Genomic DNA, 26,917 nt, shown 5'->3' with positions numbered 1-26,917 from the left:
ACAAGCTCCATGTTACTCTCGATTAAATGTAACGAAATTACAGGCGAAGCTATTCCCAAAGAATTCTAGCAAGCTACACTACAATAGTTGATTGATTGAAACTTTTATTAGTAGATTGCACAAATAAGTACATATTCTGTACGATTGACCACTAAATGGCAACACCCGAATACGTTTTTCAACTTGTTTAACCTTCGTCTTGTGTTAGGGTCGGCACCGACCCGTTTTAGTTTTTAAATGCATAAAAACACCACATACATTTATTTTTTTGCATCAATGTTTTTTGACTTTGTCAGGAACCTCTGTCAACAAAATAAAACATTTTTTTTTTTTTTTTACTAAATTATAAAATGCTCTGGTAGAAATTATGCCCTTGGTGTTGTTAGGGTCGGTTTCGACCCGGTTATAAAAATAAGATGATAAAGCAATGATAAGACCCAAAACTGAACACACTGACAGCCAGCTCCTCTCCCAATCGTGTGAGCTTTAGTGGATTCTCATTTTACCTTGTTATCCTGTACAAAAACAAACAAAAGCCGGACACTAAAAGTGTCACTTTTTGCCACTCTGATTTTGTTTTTTTATTAGTTTTGGAACTAGTGATCTATTTCTCTTGGTTTCATTTGCTTGATTGGTTGTTTGTTTGATGTTGGATTTCTGTTGCTGAAAAAAATATTTTTTAGCCTTTTTCTTGAAGTAAATATATATGGGTCGAAATTAACCCGTAACACCATAGATGTTACTATAGCTAAAATTCTTAAAATGAAAAAATAAACAAAACACATTTATTTAAGAGATGTGTTCTAATACCCCTTAGTAATAGTTAGGTAACACAACAACCTTTTTTTATTTATATGATTCTCTTGAGGTTCGTTTTACCATTTTTAAAGATTGAAATCGAGGGGTATACTGACAAAATAAGGCCCAATGGCCCAAACCAAAAATATTAAAACCAATATTTTCAAGGATAAGGAAGCCTAACAAGGTAACCAAGAGATGAGAAACAAATTGGATGATAGATAATTGTTTTTAGTGTATTTTACAGCTGATTTAAAACATGGGTCAAAAGCGACCTGTTAACATAAGAGATGGTAACAGAAAGCTAACACAAGAGGAAGGTTAAGTCGGGGTCCACGTTAATCAATTCATGGTAGCTACATGGCAAAAGAAGCTTGCTGCATCAAAGCTACATTTAACAGCATTTATATCTACAGTGCAAAAAGCCAGTGTTCAAAAACAGAAAAACTAAAATAGGGGTATTTTATTTGAACTAAGCAAAATTATCTGCCAATAGAACAAGAAAATTCGGCTTGTCAAGACTTTCCAAAATAAGTAAAATTAGCTTACCTCAATGAACCTAAAAAATATATTAAAATAAGTATATTCTCACTAATAACAAGTGCACTTTTCTTGAAAGAAAAACAAATGAGACATTTGTGTTCAATATGTTGAAAAGTATTCTTAAATTAAGTAAATGCTAGTGCCATTATCTTGACATAATGATATGCGCTCGGCATCGTGATTTTTTTTCATTTTGAAGTAAGAAATAATTACTTTAAAAAAGTACTTTTATACTGTATGTGTGAGTGTTGATGACGCAGCTTTGCATCAGTCGATGTTCTAGTTTCAAGCTTGTTTTACTCAATATAGGTCATAAAATCTCAGTTACAAGCTGTAATATTTAAAGGTTGGCTACCCCTGCACTAATGCATATAATCACGTTTCATCGAACATAAATTTACTTAAAACTCCGAACAAAGATTTTCATTTGGTCGTCCTTTCTGGACAGTAAATTACATTTACCTCTTTAGTATATGTACAAATATATAGTATGAATGCGATACAGATAATACATTAACTAAAAAAATGTATATATACGTATATGGTTTATTTAGTGATGTAAATAAAATATTTAATACAAATAACATCAATATTCATTCAAATATACAAACCAATTTAATTTAAACTATATTAAAGCAAACAATATGATTAGGATCTTTCTAAAATATGATATATTAAAAATATATGAAAATGCAGTGTGAGGATTAGCTATTTTGGCATACCACCAACGCACACATATCACCATCAAGGCTAAAATGTGACCTCATGAAGTGCCTCCGAGCGCTATCATAAATCACAGAAGGCACGGCTGGCCCACTGCCATAGTCCTCTTCTTCCAACAGCCTCCATTATTATTGCCGGCAATATAACACAGAGTGTCATGTTTTGAAAAATGGAGACACAACCACAATATAGGGCCGCCTGTGACCCTTTTCCAGGTTGAGGTAGCAAGAATAGATTTAAACTGTTGTGTTTGGAGTCCGCAATGCAAAAACAAGAAGTTTGTGTCATTATAAACGATGTGTACGCACAATATTATTTTGTCCTTCTGCACACTGACATTTTGCACTATGAAACAAAAAATTGTCTTGTTTTTCATTTTTCAAAAATCTCTCTAATATGTCTTTGTTTTTGCACAGTGCCTGCCTGTCATGAGTAATCCATCTATCTATCTATCTATCTATCTATCTATCTATCTATCTATCTATCTATCTATCTATCTATCTATCTATCTATCTATCTATCTATCTATCTATCTATCTATCCATCCATCCATCCATCCATCCATCCATCCATCCATCCATCCATCCATCCATCTTCTTATTTGATGTTAGCCATTTTATTTAATCATGAATAAAATAAATGCATGATTGCAAATATTGGTAATATAAAATTGAACATATTGGGCTCCGGAGGCAAAAGATAGGTACAGACAGGCCAAGCGGCGCACGGCTTTGGCAATCACAGAGACAAAAGCTTGGACATGAGAGGAATTCAGCGAAGCCATGGACAACGACTTCCGGATGGCTTCGAAGCGATTCTGGACCACCAACCGCTGCCCCTGGAAGGGGAATCGAGGGGAAGGGGAAGCACTGTCAACACCGTGTATGGTGGGGATGGTATGCTGCTGACCTGGAATCAGGACATTGTGGATCGATGGAGGGAATACTTTGAAGATCTCCTCGATCGCACCTAACACGTCTTCCAATGAGGAAGCAATGCCTGGGGAAATCTTTGGTGGGCTATCCTATTTCTGGGGCTGAGGTTGCCAATGTAGTAAAAAAGCTCCTCGTTTGCAGGGCCCCAGAGGTGGCTGTAATCCGCCCCCGGAGTTCCTTAAGGCTCTGGATGCTGTGTTGCTTGGTTGACAAGACTCTGCAGCATTGCGTGGACATCGGGGATGATGCTTCTGGATTGAAAGAACGGTGTGGTGGTTCCTCTCTTTGAGAAGGGTAACCATAGGGTTTGTTCCAACTATCATGAGATCACACTCCTCAGCCTTCCCGGTAATGTCTGACATTCAGGTGTACTGGAGAGGAGGCTACGCCGGATAGTCGATCCTTGGATTCAGGAGGAGCAATGTGGATTTCGTCCTGGTCGTGGAACTGTGACACCCTCTGTACTCTCAGCTGGGTTCTTGAGGATGCATGGGAGTCCCGACCATTCTACATATGCTTTGTGGACTTAGAGAAGGCCTTCGATAGTGTTCCTCCGGAGGGACTGTGGGGATTGGTCAGACAGTATGGAGTATTGGACCGTCAAGTTGTGGCAGTCCGTTCCCTGTATTATCAGTGTCCAAGGCTTGGTCCGCATTGCCGGCAGTAAGTCGGATTTGTTTCCAGTGAGGGTTGGACTCCGTCAGGGCTGCCTTTTTTTACCGATTAAGTTTATAACTTTTATGGACAGAATCTCTAGGCGCAACTTCTTGGAATGTTCTCACTGTGACTGCGTGGGTTCTCTCCGGGTACTCCGGCTTCCTCCCACCTCCAAAGGCATGCACCTGTCTATCTGTGTTGGCCCTGTGATGAAGTGGCGACTTGTCCAGGGTGTACCCCGCCTTCTGCCCGAATGCAGCTGAGACCCCGAATGGGATTAGCGGTAGAAATGGATGGATGGATGGATGGATGGATGGATTAACTAATATCAAATTAAAATAAAATGATGAAATGAAAAAAAATAAATACAGTAGGCTCTAAGTTACACCAGAGGGAGCCATAGTGTTGTATTTGTGTTGCTGCTTGTGTTTGCTACCATACAGCCATTTACATGAAGCTACAAATAAAAAGATACATAAAAAAATACTATACAATAAATAACTGAAATAAAATAAAACGTGTTAACCTTCTTCATAAAGAAAAAAATGTGTTATTGCAAAACATGCTTAACAAGTTATAGTAAGGAAGATCATGGGGTTCAATTTGTTCATTTCTTTATTTAATAGTAATAAAGTTTGTTTAATCATATCACATTTTTTTTGTGTATTATTGATCCATCATTAACAGCACATCTTTTACAGGTTGACACCTAACGATATTCTGTTCACTCACATTTTGTTCACTTCTTGTGTAAAGAAAGTGTCGAAAACAAACATATATAAGCAAATAGGACTTTTTAAACATCACAGCTTGTGCAGGAACACATATGTTAAAATAAGGTTTACAATTCAAGTATAAATAACAATATAACAATATACAATTTTTAATAATATATTGAAACTATTTTTTTTTTTACAATATGTGCAGACATTAAATAAAGACAGTTGAATCAAAGACGTTAGTATACATACAACAATACTGGAGTAAATACTTTGAAATAATCTCCCAATGTATTTTTTATTTCTGAATATAGATCAAGTAATTATTATTGGTGATGATCAATGAATAAGATATAAATATCTTATTAATCTGTCATTTTGTATGTGTTATAGTCAATTGTGGATGACTTTGTTTGCTTCAAGTCATTGTGAGTTGTGACTTTTATTTTGTTGAAGTCGAGATGGCGTCATCTTCAGTTTGTTGAGGTCTTTGACAAAAAAGTACTTTGGCTTCCTCTGGTCCTCCATTTAACTCGATGTGGATTTTTGCAGCCGGCACTCCCAAGTGTCTTGAATTGTTTCCTGTTTCCTTAAGTCACATACTTTCTTGGCGACGTCTGCGCTGCATTTTGTCAAATTAATGTAGATGTATTTTTTTCTTTCCTTTTTTGTTCTCTGCCTCAGCTGTGCCAACATTTATGATGATGACAGACAAGTGTAGTAATGTGTTTTTCAGCCCGTGTTTTTGACAGACAGCCACAATGCAGAAAGTTAAACAGGTGTTGTTCTGTTGAAACAACATAATTTTGTTCTTCACCTCTGTTTTCATCTGCCCTGTTGCAAGGCCAGTGTGTGATGTGAACCGCAGCCCAGTCACGATCACATTGTTCATCGCTTGCCCTGTTTCAAATCATCAATCCTACACATTCTTTGCAAAATGTTATCCTCTCCATCATTTTGTTTCATGAAAGCATCAACTTTTTCTTCCAGTCCCTCAATTGGTTTAAAAAATGATGCATTAACACTTTTCAGTTCACTTACATATTTTGTCAAGTACTGTATTTCATGTCGAGCTCTCCTTCCTCAACACCACCACTGATCTCTCACAGTGTACCTGCAGTGTAGTTCCAGTCTCCATTTCATGTGCTCCTCTTCTGCATTTGAGGCAACGGAAAATCTTTGTTCTGCCTGAACTTTGCTAGTCAACACTTTTAAAGTTCTGATGTTATTCACTATTATCTTGTCTTGTTTGCTAAAATCATCAATTGTAATCCAATTTTGGGGATGACTTAGTTCGTCACGTCTGACGATATTCCTGGGCTAAGGAAAAGGGCCAACACATTTTTACATGTATAAAACAATTCAATTAAATAAATATTGACAAACGTTAAAAAAATAGATGGGTGAATGAATTGAAATAAACAAAATAAAAGATAAGATGAGATCAAATTACATGAGATAAATTGGCATTAATGTATATGAGGAGGAAGCTTGACGTTCTTTCACAAGAATAAACTTACATAGAATTGAATAAAAAGGAATACAACTAATAAAAAGAAATAAATAGAGTAATACAAAATAAGAATACAACAAAATACAATAAAACAAAATAGAAGAGATGAGATGAAAAAAATTATGAATGAAAATGAATACATTAAATTAAAGGGATGAGATGAGATTAAATTCAATTCAATAAATTGGCATAAATTCATAGAAATATAATTAAATATAGTTAAATAGAATAAATAACAATACAAAAATATGTTTAATAATACAAGCCACATGATAACATAAGATGGAGATAAAATAAAATAAAATGAAATGAAATAATAAATAAAATAGACTAGACAAACTGAATCAAAACTAAAGTAAAATAAATTAAATTAAATCAAATTAAATTAAAGACATGAGATTAAATTCAATTACATGGCGTTAATGTACACAAGGGGGAGGCTTTGCATCCTTTCACAGGAATATAATAATTAGAATCCAAATAAAATTGAACAAAAAAAAATAAAATAATAATAACTTACAAAATGTAAAGAAAGGTACGATAAATGAATATAGATTAGCAAAAAATGAAAAAGATGAGATGAAATTAACTAAATGAAATCATATTAATGTACACGGGGGGGGGGGGGCTAGGCATCCTTTCATAAAAATGGAATAAAATAGAATAGAAAAGGGTAAAATAACATATAATAACATAAGATAAAATAAAATAAAGTCAATTGGCCTTAATGTACATTGGGGTGGGGTGGGGATTGAGTTTGGCATTGTGTCATATTTGTGTCCCAGCTTGTTTTATTTTTAAATATATATTAATAGAAACCTATTTTTGTTCAGCCATCATATACATTGATACTCAACGTAAAGACATATCAGGCAAGAAAATCAAAATGAAATGAAAAATGAAATAGTGTAGTTGCAACTCATGTACACCAGAGAGAGCCATAGCAATTTCGTATGTGTGTGTCAGCTTGAGTTTCGTTCTTTACAACCCTTTTGTTCATCCATCAAATGTGTAAGTACATACAAATCCTTACCTATTTCGGAATTCAAGTTGCTATTGCTGCCTCGGACCGGAATGAAAAAGAAGACAACTCCTCTGAATTTCCCTGTGGAAACACAAAAAGGACAATATGTCAGCGTGTCATTCGTACTTTTGGCCAGCAGAGGGCAGTCTTGCACGTTCAAGTTGCAGTGAGAGAGGAGAGGAAGCAGGTCACACAGACCCAGTAGAAACAGAAACAGAAACAGAAACAGATGAGCCTACGCGTCGCACAAACCCGCTCTCCGTGTGTCGGATGCTTCCTGCAGGTGCGGGTGCAATTTACTTGTGTCGAAACATCACAGGCGGCTCTTTTTTTGGAGCTTGACACCATTGTGTCGAGAAAGTCTGCGCTCAGCTCGTCAAAGCTCAAAGAAGGCTGGTAAAAAGGGTGAGGTGGCGGCGCTGTGTTCCCACCGGCTGCGTCACTGGAATATTCATTACAGACTATGTGAATTTGTTCAAATTGGCATCCTTGCATAAAGAAAAGGTGCAAAAAAAAAACAAAAAAAACGAAGTGGTTATTTTAGCAACTTCTGGTAAATTGGCAATAAGCATGAATGTATTTCTGTATAACGCATGAACACTTGCCAGAGGTTCCAATATTTTACATTGCAAAAAAAAAAAATACTAAAGTTGTGGCACTTTTAGCATCTATAAAAAGCGTTTAAAGTCACTATTTTTTTTGCTTGACATGTTATCAATTAATCAATCAATCAATCAATCAATCAATCAATCAATCAATCAATCAATCAATCAATCAATCAATCGATGATTATTTATATAGCCCTAAATCACTAGTGTCTTAAAGGGCTGCACAAACCACAACACAAACCACAACGACATCCTCGGTAGAGCCCACATAAGGGCAAGGAAAACTCACCCAGTGGGACGTCGGTGACAATGATGACTATGAGAAACCTAGGAGAGGACCGCATATGTGAATTAGGTCCTGACGTTGAGCAACTGAGGTTACTACCGGTAACTCAAGGTTAGAGTGTCCGCCCTGAGATCTGTAGGTCTTGAGTTCAAACCCCAGCTGAGTCATACCAAAGACTATAAAAATGGGACCAATTACCTCCCTGCTTGGCACTCAGCATCAAGTTGGAATTGGGGGTGAAATCACCAAAAGTTATTCCCAGGCTGCTCACTGCTCTCCTCACCTCCCAGAGGGGTGAACAAGGGGATGGGTCAAATGCAGAGGTTAATTTCACCACAACTTGTGTGTGTTTGAGTATCAGTGGTACTTTATCTCAAACATAACGTTAGAACAACATGCTTTTTGACGACATTTAAACAATGTTGGGCTCTGACGTTGATTTGACCATTGAATTTTGGTCGATTCCCAACCAAAAGTCTACAACACAAGTACAAGATTGAAAGAACATACTTTTTGAGGATGTTCATCAATGCAAGGTTGTGACATAGATTAGACCATTGAAATTTGGTCATTTCCAAACCAACAACGTGGATCCAATGTTGGACATCGACGTTGTCTTAATTTACAAATACACTATTTTGCAATGTTGTTTAGAAGTCATTTTTGAAAACCATATATGTATAATGGTGTCTGCTGGGATGTTCATTCAGTGGTTGACCTTTGTTGAAACAACAGATAGCAGACATTACAAAAAACTACAGTCATTTCAAATGGTTACTTTCTGGTTTTAAGAAACACTAAAATAAATCAATAAAATAAATTGTGGTAGTCAGTAGCAGTTCCATTTTTAGATCAAACTGAGTGAAAAAGTTATGGAATCACTCAATTTTGAAAAAATAATAAAATGGAATCACCTTGTAAATGATTTAAAAATGAAACTAGGGACGGCGTGGCGCAGTGGAAGAGTGGCCGTGCGCAACCCGAGGGTCCCTGGTTCAAATCCCACCTAGTACCAACCTCGTCACGTCCGTTGTGTCCTGAGCAAGACACTTCACCCTTGCTCCTGATGGGTGCTGGTTGGCGCCTTGCATGGCAGCTCCCTCCATCAGTGTGTGAATGTGTGTGTGAATGGGTAAATGTGGAAGTAGTGTCAAAGCGCTTTGATTACCTTGAAGGTAGAAAAGCGCTATACAAGTACAACCCATTTATTATTTATTTAAACTGTTATTGCTGTTATTGTTATTGCCAAGACACTTCGCGGTGTCTTGGCTGGGTGAGGAGGTGTCGGACACCTCAGTCACCTTGGACGTATCCTCGCTCATCCATGCGGACTGGACACTGGCCGAGAGTGGAGTCGGCTGTCTTGGTTGCTTTGTTGGGTCTGCTCCTGTCTCTGGCCATGCTCTCTCCACCCCAGCGGACGATGGCGTGGAACACCGCAGAGGCCACCACAGTGGATATGTTTCTTTTACTTTTTATTCATAGCTGTATGTTGAAGTGTCTGGTTGTATCTGCTGCTTTAATGTCCTCTGTGTTCTTTGATGTTTGATGTTTCCCTATTACGCACATGTAAGAGGGATGTGTTCTATGGCTATGAGTTGTTTTTTTCCCTTGGCCTCAGTCTGCACCCCCTCTCCAGGGCCCAGGCTACGACCGATTTTTTTATTTTAATTTTAATCTTCTATTTTTTTATCCCATTCCCCCACCCTTGTTTACCTGTATCTCATCTTTTTTGTAAGGGGCGCTGGAAGCCGGCAGACCCGTCAGCGATCCTGTTCTGTCTCCCTGTAATGTTTGTCTGATCTTGAATGGGATTGTGCTGAAAATTGTAATTTTCCTGAAAGAACTCTCCTGACGGAATAAATAAAGTACTATCTAATCTATCTAATCCATTGGCTTGATTTATTTTAAAGCCACAATGTTGCCATTTGAAATGACTATAGTTTTGTGTTATGTATTCTTTGTTTTTCTTTCTACAAAATTGAATCTAGATGAACATCCTCCAAGACTAGTGATTCCATATTTTCAGGGATGTTATGTGCTACACTGGAAACTATTGCTGCAAAAGCACAGCATGTTTTATTGGTTAATGCATAATTTGGGAGTTGCATCTCAAAAGGTGTCTTTATTGAGGCAAAAATGTTGTGGAAAAACTAATGAAATCACTCCTCTCCAATACCAGCTTTTGATCTGCATGCATAACCTGCGAGACAACACAGCAGGATACACGCGGCAAACGAAGAGGCAGTAGACTTTAAGAGGGTAATGGGCTGAGCGAGGCCGGCGATGGTGATGAAGATGATGAAACAAAAGGATGTGAAGGGAGGAACATGGAAAACACATTAAGATTCCATTTGCCACTTTCAGGAAACGTTATACCTTTTTCCTCTCTCCTTTTTTCATACCCGACAGTAGCTCCAGAAAATATGACCGTGTTGGTCATTGTCTTAAATATACAACCTCAGCAGCCACCAGTTCAATGAAACGGCAGCTTAAAAGGCTTTAAAAGGTTTTATTGTATCGATATTCAGGCTATTTGCAGATTGGATGAGAGGGAAATGACTGCATCACCCTGATATAATGAACATACTAAACTGATTAATTATATTACATTACGTTATTCATTTACACTATTACACTATCGGGATATATAATTTTGTTATTTTTGCTTGCTGTTTGTGGTTGCCGAGACTGAACTCTGCACTGTGCATTACTGCCACCTACTGGATTGGAGTGGTGTATTAGCATATGTTTTAAAAATCCCCAAACAATTGCTTGCATCTTGTCTCCAGACTTCTTCTCGGAAGTGAAAACCAGTGGTTTTAAACCAAGCCAATATGGCTGTTGTGCTGCAGCGCCCAAACTCACTGAGTACACAGGGGCTTAGATCTTCCTGCGAAAAGCAGATACGACCAAATATCAAACTACGCAACGGAATACATCCCCATATTTAAAAAAACAAAAAACAAAACATTTGTCGAGTGATATCAAGCATTATCTGTTGGCGGAGTTCCCAGACATGTCAAACCATCGTATGCCCCGGACATCGTTTTACACAATGAAACAGATGAAAACCTGGAAAAGCATGGAGGTCTACAATTTCTTTGTGTGTGACTGGATCAAGGAAATTGGTTTCAAGATTCTCCCGGATAAATATGTTTAGGTTTTGCTGGGGTAAGGTTACATTTTATGATTTAACTCTCCGTCTTGCGAGGACTGACTAAGGCACTCGACAGCTGACACCCGTGACTGCGTGTGCATTTCACAAACTAACAAATACTGAATAATCACCATGTTGATTTGTGTCCTGTTGTCATACTGAACAAAAATATGAAAGCAATACTTTTGTTTTTGCTCCCATTGAACTCAAAAATCTAAAACGTTTACCATACACGCAAAATACTTAATCCTTTCAAATATTGTTAAAAAACCTGTCTAAATCATTGTTATTGAGCACTTCATCTTTGCCAAGATAATCCATCCCACTTCACAGGTGTGGCATGTAAAGATGCTGATTAAATAGAAGGATGATTGCACAAATGTGCCCTAGGCCAGGGTTTTTCAACCTTTTTTAAGCCAAAGCACATTTTTTTCATTGAAAAAATCCAATGGCACACCACCAGTAGAAATCATTAAAAAAAATTGAACTCAATATTGACAGCAAAAAGTCGTTATCACAGTTGTTGAATATGAATTTAAACCATAACCAAGCTTGCAACACTGTACTTGTCTCAAAGTACTGTAGTTTGAGTTTTTTGGTGCTTTCCTGTGTGTAGTGTAATAGTTCTTGTCCTGCACTCCTATTTTGGTGGCTTTTCCTCTTTAGTTGGTATTTTCCTGGAGCAGTTTCATGTCTTCCTTTGAGCGAAATTCCCCGCACCTGCTTTGTTTTAGCAGTCAAGACAATTTTAGTTGTTGCTATCCTTCTTTGTGTGGACATTGTTGATTGTCATGTCATGTTCGGATGTACTGTGTGGACGTCATCTCTGCTCCACTCGCTGTAAGTCTTTGCTGTTGTTTTTCTTTACTTTGTAGCCAGTTCAGTTGTAGTTTAGTTCTGCATAGACTTCCTAAATCTTCAATGCCTTTTTTAAGGGGCAATCACGTTTTGTTTATTTTTGGTTTAAGCATTAGACACATTTTTACCTGAACAATTCCTGCCGCTGTCGTCTTCATACTGTGATCATGAAAAACCATGTTCCCAACGTCTACAAAGCAATTAGCTACCTGCTGCCACCTACTGATATGGAAGAGTATTGCACGGTTACTCTGCGAGGTCTAGACAGTACTGACACTCAACGATGGCACATCATTTGCGGATTATAATTACTGGTTTGCAAAAAACATTTTTAACCCAAATAAGTGAAATTACATAATCTCCCACGGCACACCAGACTGTATCTCACGGCACACTAGTGTACCGTGGCACAGTGGTTGAAAGACAGTGCCTGAAGCTGACCACAATAAAATGCTAACCTGAAATGTGCAGTTTTATCACAAACACTATGCTACAGATGTCGCAAGTTTTGAGATAGCGTGCAGTTAGCATGCTGACTGCATGAATGTCCACCAGAGCTATTGCCCCTGAATTTAAAGTACATTTCTCTTCCATAAGCCGTCTCCAAAGGTGTTTCAGAGTAATCAGGCAATCCATCTAACCGGCCTCACAAACGCAGACGACACGTAACCACACCAGCCCAGGACCTGCAGATCCAGCAGGGGACCCTCCATGATCGTCTGAGTCCAGACAGTTACTGCAACAATTGGTTTGCATAACCAACGTACACACCCCGCGACCCCGAAAGTGAAGTGAAGTGAAGTGAATTATATTTTTATAGCGCTTTTTCTCTAGTGACTCAAAGCGCTTTACATAGTGAAACCCAATATCTAAGTTACATTTAAACCAGTGTGGGTGGCACTGGGAGCAGGTGGGTAAAGTGTCTTGCCCAAGGACACAACAGCAGTGACTAGGATGGCGGAAGCGGGGATCGAACCTGCAACCCTAAAGTTGCTGGCACGGCCGCTCTACCAACCGAGCTATACCGTAGAAATGGATGGATGGATGAGAAGAATAGGTATTTCGTGTATGTAGTAAAAGTGCCAGATCTGGAAATTCAACTCATGAAAAATGGGAGCAAAATCAAAAGTGGTGCATTTATATTTTTGTCCAGCATATGTAATTCTGTTCTAATTTGTGTACAGAATAAAGAAGAGGGGAGACGTAGAAGTACCTTTCATGACACAGTATCACTGACCACGACTTTCTGGTTTCTGCTAATTGAACATTAAAATACAATCAATATCAAGATAATACTTCAATGGTAAATGCTATACAAGGAAAGTATATTGAAAACAAAAACAAAAAAATCTTTAACGAAGCGTTCATTGCAAACCTGTGGGTTCTTCGACTCCGCTCCCGGAGTCTGTGTCACTTTTCTTGTCGTCTTTCGTAAACTCTTGCACTCTTCAGCCCTCCCTTTTATACTTTTTGCGATTTGAACAGTTCGTACCGACAAAAACTAGGCAAGCTTAGGGCATTTTGCCTTGATCAATGCTAAATTTCACCAAGTACCCATTGAAAACAGACGCGTGCTTGACCACCATGCATATTTAATGAGCTGTACCTGAGCCAGACGTGACCTCAGGTAAATCCAAATAATTGGAAAAATGGCCAAATATTTATTTAGTTTAATAATAAATGGACTCAAGTACTTTCTGATGCTTACAGGAAATAAAACAAGGAAGATTCAGTTTCAGCAATTCCAGCTCTTGGCACTAGTCTGTGCTATTGCTGCAGCAACCCACTCACTCCCACAGCAGTGGGCCTGACCCAATTTTCCCTCTCACCTGTGCTGGTATATACCATATTGTTTTCCCATTCCATTGTTAATTACAACATGAACATGAGAAAAGTCCATTGAGAATCCAAATGTTGAATATAGACTAATTACTCTCGTGGTCATTACTCCCATTCTCCTTTAAAAAAAAGCAGAAGGAGGAGGAGGAGGAGGCAGGAAGTGAGTTACCTAACGGGATTAAAAAGAGAACAACGGGAGGGCAGGAGCTTGGCTGAATCACACTTTCCATATCTTCGTGTTTCATTTCCAGGCCGGAGTATCTCGGAGGAGTGGAGTTAATAATGTGAGACGGAGTGGATTTAATTAAAGAACGGGGAAAAATGTAATCACTATTATAATATCTGTTTAGGTGATGTTAGGAGGGATTGTTGGAGCAAAAGATACTGTAATAAATGCATATTAAAGGCACCATGTGTAATAATTGCAGCTAACGATACCAGCGTCTACATCATTTTCTATTTTTTTTATGTTTTAAAACAACCTATTGCAACTCTCATCACACACTCTTGCGCTATTCTATGAAACTGAATCACAACTTGTTAAAGCCACTGTATGTAATTGTAAATACCTTCAAATAAAAGTGGTTCGGAGAGGTGCAGTGAGGATGATAGCATCTTGTTGGCAGGGAGACATTATTACTCCTAATGCAGTGGTTATTTTAAATACAGTAGCATAGTAGGCCTAAATATTCATTAATAACAAGACCGAGATGTTATTTAACGAGTATAATAAATATTTATGGCCACTGTAACATTACACTCAGTTTGAACAGTAACACTGTGTTGGAATATTTATTTGGCGCACCATTACATGGAGCCTGAACCACAGTTGTGTACAAGGAGAGTATGGCCAACTAAACAACAGGCGCCATGTGTTATGATCCGATGCCCGGATCATTCCATATTCTTGTTTTTGTTACATTTTGGTATCACACTCTGTTGTTGGATGTCCTTGGTTTCTGTTTTTTTCTGTCCCCATGGTAACTTATTAGTTCACCTGCCCCTTGCTTTCCACGCACACCTGTTTCTACTGATCACTACCTTATTTAAGCCTGCCCCTTCTCGTTCTTCTGCCTCGGTTCCTAATTTGCTTTCACGCAAAAGATGACGACTTCTTCTCTTTACATTTACTCGCTACTTTCCCGCTATGATCCGTTTTTTCCCTAGTTCTCATGCTAGTGGTTTTATTTTCCCTTTTTATGCCTTTGTGCTAAGTCTAGTGTTTCTGTTTGTTTCCCTAGCTCCCGTGCTCGCTCCTTTTGTTTGCCTTTTCTGCTTTGCTCCAGTGTTTTTGTTCTAGCCTGTTTTATTAGTTAAATAAATCTTTGTTGCTTACCTTACGCTGTGTTCTTGCCCGACGCATCCACGAAAGAACAAATCCGACATCGCTATGTCTCGCAAGTCTCACACCATGACCGCTACCAAGGACGTGTCAACTGTGCCCAGATGCATGCAATTGCTGTTGTTTGTACGTTTTTTTCGACGAAAATGATAATAAAACAATACTTCTATACATAGCTTTAAACATACTCATGTTCATAAACTTAGAACAAAACATGCTTTTATTTCATGAAAATAGAACTTTGCAGCCATATTTGGCAGTGTTTCCTGACCAGCAGCCACATAACAATTTTAAGAAGCTCATTTTATAAATGAGCTTCTTAAACAAGCTTAGTGCAGGGGTCTCAGACACGCGGCCCGCGGACCAATTGCAGCCTACGAGACGTTATTTTGCGGCCCCCACCTTAATAAGAAAGTTTAATGTTAGTGCGGCCCGCGAGTTATGTATGAATGGCGCTTGATAGCGTTGTGTGCGGAGCTGTAGGAATCTAACAATCACTGTGTGGTATGTGGCTCTCGAGGGCCGAACATTGACGCCATTTGCTCCAGACAGAGACGATTTTTGTTATTTGGGTCCAAAATGGCTCTTTCAAATGTTCTGTGTTGCCTACTCCTGTGTCAGTGGAAAAGCGGAAAATGAGTGAAAGCGACAAAGACGTTGCCATGGAAATGGGGGTTTTCTAACGTGTCTGGCTGCAGTCGCACCGCGACATCTGTCCGTTGGTAATAACACTCCCAGATAACCCAGACCAATTCAAACCATAATTTATATTTTTTAATTTAATTTGCTTTGCACACATTTTTTAATCCTCATTTTGTTCATTTATATTTATATTTTAGTTTGTGTTGAAAATAAAAAGACATTTAAAAATATATTTTTTCAAGAAATATTTTCTTGCGGCCCAGCCTCACCCAGACTCTGCATCCAGTGGCCCCCAGCTAAATTGAGTTTGATACCCCTGCTTTAGTGGGATGCGACATGTGATTAGTTTTTATTGTATTAAAAATGTTTTTAGTTTTTAGCTCTATGCCTTCATGATAGTTTGTATGTTGTATGTATTTGTACGTTGTTTTTACTGTTGTACCTTGTTATTACTGTTGTACCTCGTTTTTAGTGTTGTACCTTGTTTTTACTGTTGTACCTCGTTTTTACTGTTGTACCTTGTTTTTACTGTTGTACCTCGTTTTTACTGTTGAACCTTGTTTTTACTGTTGTACCTCGTTTTTACTGTTGAACCTTGTTTTTAATGACTACTGCTGTAAACCCAATTGCCCCACTGGGACAATAAAGATTTTCTAAGTCTAAGTCTGAGTCTAACACGCACTTGACGGCGCAAAAAAATTTGAAAAAATACACAAAACGACCCAAGCCTCAATGGGTCCCCAGGCAAAAATAGATTTTGGGGCCCTCTATTTCTGATAAATAATGTTGGTTGATAGTTATTCACACACCTGCCATAAAGTCATTTCAGCTCTGGCAGTGTGGTTTACATTATCTTATTGTTAGCCTGGCATGTATTTACACATGACATGTCATGTATAAATACATGGCTAATAACATAAATCATACCAATGCAATAATAAAAACACAAATAATACCAATGCATGAATGATGTCCAATTTCAAAATGTAGAACATTCAGCTACAAGAGTGGACTGTGGTCGAATGTTCCAAGTGATAACACTTTGTCCATCCATCCATCCATTTTTCTACCGTTTATTCCTTTTGGGGTGGCGGGGGGCGCTGGTGCCTATCTCAGCTACAATCAGGCGGAAGGCGGTGTACACCCTGGACAAGTCGCCACCTCATCACAGGGCCAACACAGAAAGACAGATAACATTCACACTCACATTCACACACTAGGGCCAATTTAGTGTTGCCAATCAACCTATCCCCAGTTGCATGTCTTGGGAGGTGGGAGGAAGCCGTAGTACCCGGAGGGAACCCACGCATTCACGGGGAGAACATGCAAACTCCACACAGAAAGATCCCGAGCCCGGGATTGAACCCAGGACTACTCAGGACCTTCGTATTGTGAGTCCGACGCCCTAACCCCTCTTGACGTGCAGCAAGATAACACTTTGATGTACAGTAAAAGTGTCTTCTTGTCTCATCAGTCCTTTACATAATAGTCTTAAATTGCCTGTTTTTATTTCTAACTAATTGTTATTATTTAACGTTTACATTCTACCGAGAGAGCACAGTTCAAAGTTAAATTCCTTATGTGTTAAAAATACCTGGCCAATAACGCTGATTCTGATTCAGTTTATTAATTTTGGTAAGAAAAATATGAATAATAATTTCTGTCTTTGAAGGGTAAATGGGTTATACATGTATAGCACATTTCTACCTTCAAGGTACTCAAAGCGCTTTGACACTATGTCCATATTCACCCATTCATACACACATTCACACACTGATGGAGGGAGCTGCCATGCAAGGTGCTAACCACGACTCATCAGGAGCAAGGGTGAAGTGTCTTGCTCAAGGACACAACAGACGTGACTAGGGTGGTAGAACTCGGGGATTGAACCAGGAACCCTCAGGTTGCTGGCACAGCCACTCTCCCAACTGAGGCACCTGGAAGCTTGTTTTAAATACTTTTTTTTTTACACTTGATTTATGTAACTGAATTTTTTGCATTTGAAGTTTGTGAAGTTTTTTTTTTTTACATCAAATTGTGCTGACAATTCTACACTATTTTACACGGGATTTTCATACACTGAATTATTTTTCAGTTACATTTAAATTTATGTAAAAAAAGTCAGTTCACAAAATTCCAACGCAAAATATTCAGTTACATATATTCAGTGTCAAAAAAAGGTTTTGTAATAAAGACACAAATTAACCTCCATAAAAAAAACCTGCAACAGCGATAAAATAAGTTGTAGTGCAAGAAAACCATTAAGTGCAACAATAAAATCACTCAGATATACAAAAAAAGTAACACATTCAATTGTAGAAAAACAGCGTTGAATAAAATATCAAGCAAAAACTTAAAAAATATGAATGAACAGAATGTTAATACATGTGATATCGAAATCACTACACTAACTTGAGTTGTTGTTTCAATATTATTTATTACAACTACAGTATGTGTGCTGTCTCAGAGTGATCTGTGATCACGTTTACACAGATGTTTTAAAAAAATAACCCAGCTAACCATTTTGATCCTCAGAACCTCGTGATTATGTTAGCCTTTTTGGGCAATTAACGTTACCGAATGAGCACATTTGGGTTACTTTTTTGTTTCCTGTGTGTGCAAACGGCAAGCATTTTTTCGGTTCCCGAAACGTTGCATAATTCTTTGAATGTTGCGGAAAGTTTTACAACGGCAAAGCTTTAAGTGTGCGTATTAATTTCATACTAAATTGAAGAGGGAATTTTTCCAAACATGAAAGAATATAGTGCAAACTGCAATCAAGCCATTTTTCGAAGGTAATTGCCAATACGCTCATTTATATATATATATATATATATATATATATATATATATAAGTATATATATATATATATATATGTAAATATATATAAGTATATATATATACATATATATATATATATATATATATATATATACACACACGCACGCACGCAGGCATGCACGCACGCACGCACACACAAAACGAGACTGAATAACGACACATAGCTTTACCTCCTTCGACTTTAAGCGATCCCTTCCACATCAGACCGTGACGAAAATGCCTGATGAAGTATAGACGATAAAACATTAAACATTAGGAGTATGTGAAATTTTATATATATATATATATATATATATATATATATATATATATATATATATATATATTCCTATATGGCTATTCCTATATATTTCGTGCAATAATTGACTGAAAGAGCGATGATGTCACATAATCGATGGGAAAATGCATTTTTAGGCTCCAGCAAACAACCCCCCTTCCCCCGCGACCCCAAAAGGGACAAGCGGTAGGAAATGGATGGATGGATGGATGATTAGCCTGAGCGGCTAGGAGACACCGAGAGTAAGCGGTAGAAAATGGATTAGAAAGGACAGATTAAAAAAATATATTAATATTTTTATTTTTTTAATTTTTTTTCAACTTGGGACTTGCCGCAGGGGCTTCACGGTGGAAGAGGGGTTAGTGCGTCTGCCTCACAATACGAAGGTCCTGCAGTCCTGTGTTCAATCCCAGGCTCGGGATCTTTCTGTGTGGAGTTTGCATGTTTTCCCCGTGAATGTTTGGGTTCCTTCCGGGTACTCCGGCTTCCTCCCACTTCCAAAGACATGCACCTGGGGATAGGTTGATTGGCAACACTAAATTGGCCCTAGTGTGTGAATGTGAGTGTGAATGTTGTCTGTCTATCTGTGTTGGCCCTGCGATGAGGTGGCGACTTGTCCAGGGTGTACACCGCCTTCCGCCCGATTGTAGCTGAGATAGGCGCCAGCGCCCCCCGTGACCCCAAAAGGGAATAAGCGGTAGAAAATGGATGGATGGATGGACTTGCCGCAGGTGGGATTTTGGCCGTATCTGGCCCGCAGGCCGTTGTTTGGGACCCCCACACTAGAACATTTGCTTGTGGTCATTAGCTGATGTTTACACCCATCTCCGCATGAGGACGGTAAAATCTGTCCAATATCATGCCAAAAGAATGTAGACTGGTGTAAATGTTTGCAAAATCTTTATGGACCAATCTTGTTAAACTTGTAATGTCTCGTGAGCCGCACTGAAAACTCCGGGGTGCCGAAGTTTGGACACCCCTGAACGAGTTACTAAAACGGGGGAACATATTTTGGTTTATTCAATATATATGTATTTCTCACTACTTTATGTTGTATATTTTTTATGAGATTTCCAGTTCATTTTCACCCAATATCTGGTTTCTTTTGCTCTTTTAATGTCCGTCTATTGTATTTATGTTTGACTTTCTCTTCTACTGTTACCAAATTGCCTTATTTTAGTTTTACTGAGATTCTAAGATAGTCTGTTTTTGTCAAACCATCAATTTAATTTATTATTTATTTATTTGCATTAGCTGTTGTGTCTTCTCTCCTGAACAAAACATCGACTTTTACCACGCACAAGACGCTGTTATCGGTGGCTCTCCAGTTTTGCTCGTGAACCTTCCCCTCCCAAACTTGTCTTCTTTCTGTGTTGTGGGGAAAGCGATGTAAAACCTCTCCACAATTCACATGGGTGGAGCAGCCCCGTGCTGCACAATGGGGCATTTTTACACATCCAAAAACTAACGAGGAAGCGCAGCAATAACATAGATCAGCTCAAAGTTAGTAGTAGTTATTTAGACTTAGACTTCCTTTTATTTTTATTTAAATTTGAACTTTACAGTACAGATAAAGACATTTTGTTGTATTATCACGTTGTGGTGCAGGATAACAGAACAATAAGGTGTAGATTTAAATAAATAAATTACTGTCCAAATAAATATATTGCACTTTTGCATATGCATCCACGTTAATGGATGTATGTTATATTGTCTTTATATTCCAGTGAGTTAATCCATTTTTGGGAGGGAATTGAAGGGATTGTTATGATGTGTTCAAGAGTCTGATGGCCTGAGAGATGAAGCTGTTACAGAACCTGGAGGTTCTGCTACGGAGGCTGCAGAACCTCTTTCCATAGTCCAGCAGTGAAAACAATCCTTGATGGGTGTGGGAAGAGTCTTTACAAATTTTCTGAGCCTTGGTCAGGCAGCGGCTTTTTGAGATTGCCCGGATAGGAGGAAGAGGTGTCCTGATGATCTTTTCCGCTGTCCTCACCACTCCATGCAGAGACTTCCAGTCTGAGGCACTGCAGGCTCCAGTCCAGATACAGACGCAGTTGGTTAGTAGGCTCTATAGTGTCCTTGTAGAATGTGGTGAGAATGGGGTGAGGGAGCTGTGCTCTTTTCATCCAACGCAAAAAGTGCATGCGCTGCTGAGCTCTTTTTACAATAGTTCCGGTGTGTAGGGACCAGGTCATATTGTCTGTTATCTGCACCCCCAGGAACTTGGTGCTGCTTACGATCTCCACTGCTGGACTGATGCCTCCTGAAGTCGACAATAATCTCCTTGGTCTTGTCGACGTCCAGGACCAGATTATTGGTTCTGCACCAGTCAACCAGATGTTTCACCTCCTCCCTGTAGTTCATGTCGTTGTTGTCACGGATGAAGCCCAATAGCGTTGTATCATCCGCATACTTCACAATGTGGTTAGTAGTGGACCTGGTGCAGCAGTCATGGGTCATCAGTGAACAGCAGTGGACTCAGGACGCAGCCCTGGGGGGAGCCGGTGCTTGGTATTCACGTGAGTGCCTTTCGACCAATCATTGAGGAGATCGCCTGAAACCGAGCTGGCCATTCGACTCTGGGTTTGAGTAGTGGACCTGGCTGGAATCCTTTCATGCTATTTTTGAAAAAACAGGCCTATTTTAACTCTCATTATGCACTAATTTGCTATCTTATTGCACTGTGCCGTAATAATGCAAGACAACTATCCGGACTGGCCAATAACTGCACATGTGGGCTGTTTGTTCCACTTTTTGGGGGTTCCAAACGTCTCGCAGCAAGGCCAAATAAATGTCCTTGTTGCCTCGTATTGCTGCTCTGTTACACATTGTAGATGTCAACAGCCAAATAGGGACAAATATCCTGCTATCACAAACACCGGGCTGAAAGGTGGAACAACATGATAAATCTTTACAAGGGGCGGGATCAAAGTGAAAAAAAAAACAAAAAACACACCTACTGTTATCTGTATTGAATGTACATTTTGTGAGGAGTAGACACTTTTTACTCAATTCAAAAACAAGATGTCTCCATACTTCTGATATGGTCCTGTATATAATAAATCAATTAATGATAATGATACAGTAATTGATCATTTAAAATAGCACCTTTTAAGTCACATTATTTTTAGCCTAACACATGCTATGTATTAACTATAAACAGTAACTACAGATCTCATTACTGATCTAGATCATTTTCTACCGCTTGTCCCGTTCTGGGTCGTGGGGTTGCTGGAGCCAATCTCAGCTGCATTCGGGCGGAAGGCAGGGTACACCCTGGAGAAGTCGCCACCTCATCGCAGGGCCAACACAGATAGACAGACAACATTCACACTCACATTCACACACTAGGGCCAATTTAGTGTTGCCAATCAACCTATCCCCAGGTGCATGTCTTTGGAAGTGGGAGGAAGCCGGAGTACCCGGAGGGAACCCACGCAGTCACGGGGAGAACATGCAAACTCCACACAGAAAAACCCCGAGCGCAGGATCGAACCCAAGACCTTCGTATTGTGAGGCAGACACACCCCTAGGGGTCATATTGAAGGATCGTGTGTATGGTGATAATCATGGCAATGATAAGTAACGTTACATTCTCATAATTTCTGCTTGCTTTTCCTGACACTGCTGTCTCTTTCTCTCTCGTGGCTTTGATGCGGAAAGAAGGCTGGAGCGTGGTGCACACCTGCTGGCAATCACCAGCTGACCATGTTAGCTGATTGCACTCACCTGTTGTTGATGCTGCTTTCCCTGATTTAAATCCCTGCACATCAGTCCACACTGACATTCTCCTCGCTATACTTTGGCTTGTTAAGTACTTATTTGTCTACTTTGTATTTAGTTGTGCTCTGATTTTCTCCCCAAGTTTTGTGTTTCGTTTACCTCTGCTTACATTAAAGACTACGTAAATTCACATCTCAGTCTCTCTGCTTCTGAGGTCCATTCTGCTATTAGTAACTTTTCATTACTTAAATAAATAAATAAATAATGATTATGATAAGACAGCATTTGTTAGGAACGGGTCGCATGTTTGCGGCAGTCGTGTCCCCGAGATGCATAAAGGATGGGAAAAGGTGATGTTAAAGGCGCCATATATAATCATTTAAAGGCCTACTGAAATTAAATTTTCTTATTTAAACGGGGATAGCAGGTCCATTCTATGTGTCATACTTGATCATTTCGCGATATTGCCATGTTTTTGCTGAAAGGATTTAGTAGAGAACATCGACGCTAAAGCCTTGCCTGTACCGGAAGTAGCACATGATGTACGCAAGGCGTCACCAGTTGTGGACCTCCTCACATCCTCACATTGTTTATAATCATAGCCACCAGCAGCTAGAGTGATTCGGACCGAGAAGGCGACGATTTCCCCATCAATTTGAGCGAGGATGAAAGATTTGTGGATGAGGATAGTCAGAGTGAAGGACTAGAAAAAAAAAAGGCGAGGGCAGTGGGAGCGATTCAGATGTTGTTAGACACATTTGCTAAGATAATTCTGGGAAATCCCTTATCTACTTATTGTGTTACTAGTGTTTTAGTGAGATTATATGGTACATGAAAGTCGGAGGGGTGTGGCCACGGGTGTGGTGACCGCCAGTGTCTCCAGTGGGAGGAGGTAAGAGGGTCTGCAGCTGCAGGAGGATGCAAGCTCCGCTCATGACTACGGTAACAGCCGACTTATTACCACAATTTTCTCACCGAAAGCTGCCGGTTGACATGTGGTCGGGAACCATGTTGGCTTGACCGCTCTGTTCCATACTAAAGCTTCACCTTCGGGAATGTAAACAAGGAAACACCGGCTGTGTTTGTGTTGCTAAAGGCAGCTGCAATACACCGCTTCCCACCTACATCTTTCTACTTTGACTTCTCCATTATTAATTTGACAAATTGCAAAAGATTCAGCAATTCTGTGTAATTATGCGATGAAAAGAGACGACTTTTAGCTGTGATCGGTGCTGGAAGAACATATCCGCTACAACCCGAGACGTCACGTGCACGCGTCATCATACGCGTCATCATTCCGCAAAGTTTTCAACAGGATAATTTGCGGGAAATTTAAAATTGCAATTTAGTAAACTATACCGGCCGTATTGGCATGTGTTGCAATGTTAAGATTTCATCATTGATATATAAACTATCAGACTGCTTGGTCGGTAGTAGTGGGTTTCAGTAGGCTTTTAATGTCAAGTCATAATTAAATGGCCCTGATATGTCAAAAGGCATTAATAAATCATGTTCTTTTCAAATGCCTTTATAACCGACAATAGTAGTTTAGCCAGGATATGTTCATTTCAAAATTAGATTTACAGCTCCGAAATCTTAATATTGTTTTCTTTTCCATGCCCTCCACCGTTTGACCAATTTAGAAGTCAGTGAGTGTGTCACATCCAGGTTGCCAGATACCCTCTTTGTCGAGCTACTGCCACTAGTTAAGTTACTAAACATGTCAGACCTTAGTCAATCTAAAAGGCGTCGTTACGATTCTCAACTTATTCATGACAAAGCCAGGAACAAATCGAGGATTTGTATCGCGGATGCCTTTGACAGATGGAGACGACCGAAGGCGGAGAAGATTTTTACATCTGACACCAATCTTGCTAGTTTACTCCTTGATAGGTAAGTCAGGCATTTACGTCCCCTCAAGGGACAGATTCCAGACGTCTCAAAAAACAAAAGGAAGGAGGAATTGTGCGACGGGTTGCCAGGCCAAGTGTTCCCGAACCCACCAGTGACGAATCGGGTGGCAATGCAGGCGTCCAAGAACTTACCACACTTGTGGCGGATGACGTGAGGAGAAATAATGAGTGGTTCTGTATATTAACATTAATAATAATACAAATAATAGTAATGATAATGATTATGATAATAATAATAACAACAAAAACATATTTTTATTGTTATTCCCTATGCATATAATGATATTATAATACAATAATAATATTATTAGTATTAGAATTGTTACTTCCTTACTATTATTAATATGAATACTACTAATAGTACGATAATACTAGCACAAAGCAGGAGAAAAAGGAAATGTTTCGGTTATGTTCTGGAGTCCCCCACATGCATATGAGGATTTTTTAAATTTACATAATTGTAATCATTTTTATTATTATTTATTATTAGGGCTGGGCAACGATTACAAATTTTAATCTAAGTTAATCACACGTTTTCTCCGATTAATCGCGATTAACTGCATTGTATACGCAAAGCCCAATAATGAATTCAAAAGTAGTGTGTAGTGCACCTTTATTGGAATATTCCCCCACATGAACAAAAGTGCCAATACATTTGTTGTGCAAACACAATTTAAATCAGTACTTGTTAAACAGTAGCAGTTAAATAGCATATTTTATGAAAATCAACTCAAAAAATGTAAATACAAACATTTAAGCTTATTTCCACTGCCAGGGTATTTAAGTTATCCTGTTTGTCATGGAAAATAAATATAATCTACATACAAATCTCTGAGCCACAATCATAACATCCGAACAGGCAATTTCTGAGGTAACAGCAGGAAACAATTTTTTTCATCAGGGATCTTATGTTTAAAAAACCTATATTATAGGTAGTGGGCTGTTTTAGGGAATTTTTGATCAAATTATCCGTAGTAGCAATATTAATAATGTTGTGTTTATTATGCGTAGTGCACTTAAAATACTTACGACCATATCTAGGAATTGATATGATGGGAATTTTCCGATTGTTTGCTTGGTGCTTTAATAAACTGAACGCATCGTATACCTGGTACTATATTGTGATGTTATGAGCCAGGGAAAAAAAGAACTACCCTACCCAGCATGCAACAGGAGTGACGAGCATGCGCGGTAGCCCGGTATAGGTTGTGTGTCGCCATGACGGCATCTTGTATGTTGTTATATGCACACTCTGAAAGTAAACGTTAAGAACTCAGCCAACACTCCTCGTCTGCATTATTCATAAATAGACAGACAACACATATACTCCGCTGCTTCACAGGCCGCTGAATGTAGCCGGCAAAGTATTCCCATGCTAGCTAGCCGGTCTAGCAAGCACGCGTCATTCAGTCCAAAACGGCCCGATCTATCCACATTCAGAATTGTCTGGCGGTCGTAAGTGATCCCGGAGTGACCACGCTGTAAGCCAGCCATGAAATTTGCAGAATTGTCCGGTATTTTGCCAAATGTTCCATCTTTGCTGCCATCTTTATAAGAAAAGGCGTTAACACAATAAAAGCATGTAAACAACATATGAAAATGCACGATAAAATAATTGTCGGCGTTAATAGATTGATGAGTTAACTCGTAATTAACGCATTAATTTGCCCACCCCTATTTATTAAATATATTTTTTATTCATATACAAAACCAGAATAAAATACAAATAACAATGATATATAATAATACAATTAAATAATAATAATAATATTAATGATGTATTGGATGTGCTAAATTTTGTGGGAATTTTGTTCTACCTACAGTATGTCTGCAGAAGAGGACGTTGGCAGATGTACTCGGATGCCCACAAACATAAATCTGTCAATCTGTGACATCGCAAAGGATCCCTGTTTTAAAAAAAAAGACTACAAAACACTGTGTTTAGAGGCAATCCAAGACTGCGTGACACTTTGGTATTGTTTAACACAAGTATCCAACATTGTACCATTTTTAAGTCTGTAAAGAGCAAAATAATCCCAGGTCCCCATTAAATGTATCTTGTTTATGAATGTAGTCTTTGTAGAAGGTGTAAAGTATGGTCAAGGACAGTGCATGTGCACTGGAGACTCTAGTCTCAGCACCAAAGGACAGCTGAGATGCAGGGAAAGGTGACCGGGGAGCTGCTATGACAAATGTGAAGTGAACAACAAAGGCAGTGATAAAATTAGAAACAAACTCTAGTTCTTTTTTTCTTAATCTCCCAAAGTGCACACTGTGTGTTATCACTACTGGCTTGCAGAAAAATAGAAACATAAAAAAAATGTCCGAATCATCAAAAAATGAGATATGGCACAGGTAAACACAAGTTAGTTCTGAGGAATGCGACGACTGCCAGCGTCTCGTTATCTACATGCAGTAATTAACACGAAACCCAAATGAAAAAACACAGCATGAAGGATTTACCTGCTTTTATAGTTGGAAAGAATGCCTGGTTTGCTTTGCATTTATTTGA

At 38.9% G+C, this 26,917-nt stretch overlaps 1 protein-coding gene across 40 annotated transcripts in view; it reads right to left on the bottom strand.

Moving 5' to 3' along the window:
* The window catches only part of LOC133560307 (receptor-type tyrosine-protein phosphatase delta), a 687,524-nt gene that overhangs the window by 412,615 nt on the left and 247,992 nt on the right, over positions 1-26,917 (bottom strand). For all 40 annotated transcript variants that reach the window (XM_061912688.1, XM_061912687.1, XM_061912702.1 and 37 more), the window contains one exon: positions 6,922-6,993. The gene's annotated coding sequence lies outside the window, so the exon portion shown is untranslated. The remainder of the gene's footprint in view (positions 1-6,921; positions 6,994-26,917) is intronic.

Source organism: Nerophis ophidion, linkage group LG10, assembly GCF_033978795.1.
Source record: "Nerophis ophidion isolate RoL-2023_Sa linkage group LG10, RoL_Noph_v1.0, whole genome shotgun sequence".
NCBI lineage: Eukaryota > Metazoa > Chordata > Actinopteri > Syngnathiformes > Syngnathidae > Nerophis > Nerophis ophidion.
Note: the sequence above shows the minus strand (reverse complement) of the source record. Positions and strands in the feature narration are given on the sequence as shown.